This window comes from Buceros rhinoceros, unplaced genomic scaffold, assembly GCF_000710305.1.
Source record: "Buceros rhinoceros silvestris isolate BGI_N320 unplaced genomic scaffold, ASM71030v1 scaffold6776, whole genome shotgun sequence".
Classification (NCBI taxonomy): Eukaryota; Metazoa; Chordata; class Aves; order Bucerotiformes; family Bucerotidae; genus Buceros; species Buceros rhinoceros.
The window spans coordinates 9,069-10,539 of record NW_010415702.1 but is presented as its reverse complement, the minus strand read 5'-3'; positions in this window follow the sequence as shown (position 1 = coordinate 10,539).

Below are 1,471 nucleotides of genomic sequence, written 5' to 3'. Positions count from 1 at the left end.
TAATGTTTTGCCGTGTGCAATGGAGCGCAAAAACTTCTCCTCGCATTTAAATGCTTCCTAAATAATTTTTTTGTCATTCCGGATTTGTTGGGTTTTGGTTCAAGGCTCTTACAGGAGGCTGTCACAAGTCCGCAGAGAGATCCCGCCCTGTGGTGCTTCCCAGCGTGCGGGTCAAAAATGGGTTTCTTTTCATAGCGCTGCTCTAGCTTCAACCTCTGCCAGGCTGGAGCTCCCTGGTCCTTTAATAGGAAGTAACAAAAGTGATCCATGAAAGGGTGTGCAGAGGCATATGGATGTTCAGACATCTGAGGCTGGTCACTAATAGGAAAACGTAAATATACTCGATTATATCCAATATAGTTTGTAATACGTTTTCTGTCCTCAGCCTTTTCTCACTGAAACGGCTCGAGGTAATGCGCACAGCCTGTCCCAACAGTTTTTAATAACCACTGGCTCCTCTCAATAGTTTGCTGTCATCTCAAAATAAGGAACATTATTTATGTGTAATACAAATGTAAAGATCAAATGATGCTCTTCTGGGGCAGGTTTCGGCATGGAAACCCTTCAAAACCAATCTGCTTTTCTTTTGAACTTCTTTTGGTAAGCAGAAAATAGTTTTTTCTTTGTCCTGGCTTAATTATATCATTGGATTTGTCAACTGGGATCTGTTCATTTTTAATTTATCTACCTCCAGGAGCATGGGTGCTTTTTGGGGCAGAAATGTGTTATGAGATCAGGTTCAAGTGAAGCATTTCTGTCACAGTGCATTGACAGCCTGGTATCAGCGTCTCGAAGGGTTATTTGCTTTGGCAGCTGTTTGTGTACACTAAATAACTCACTGGACGGGTGAGACTTCAAAAGGAAGAGTTTTTGTGTTTATGTTGTCGAGAGGAAAATGAGGAGCCCTTGGGCTGAGGTCTGGGTGTGGCAGAGGAGGCGTGCGCTGCCCGGGAAGGGGATGGGCACTGCCTGCTGGGCAGCGCTCTGCTGGAGGTGGGGGTTCATTTCCAAACTGAGAGGCAAAATATATTCTTAGTGATAAATGATCTTTGCTTGCCATAGTGCCTGGTGGCAGAAACATTCGCAGAGAAGGAAAAACAATAAGTAGGCTTCTTCGATTTATTTATTTGTTTTAATTTACTATGAAATGCAAATTGACACTTACTTATTTGAAAATCAGTTTTTACTGAAGCAGAACTGAATGACATTTGAATGATAGTTCAGGTTCAGAAGGGTGCACAGAATCAACATTTTAATACATTTGTAAAAACAGATCTACTCTAGATGTGCCAGTACAGGAGAGAAAAAATAGATTGCTGACCTTGGGATGGCATTAAACAGTGTATTCGTTAGTTATCGGCTGTCCCTGGGAAATTCTTCTCTGTGAGGTTCTGATGGGGTGTCCAGCAAGGTTTCAGAAGTAGCAGCTCTCTTCCAAAATCTTTTCATTTATTGAAAAAACTCAAGGCAT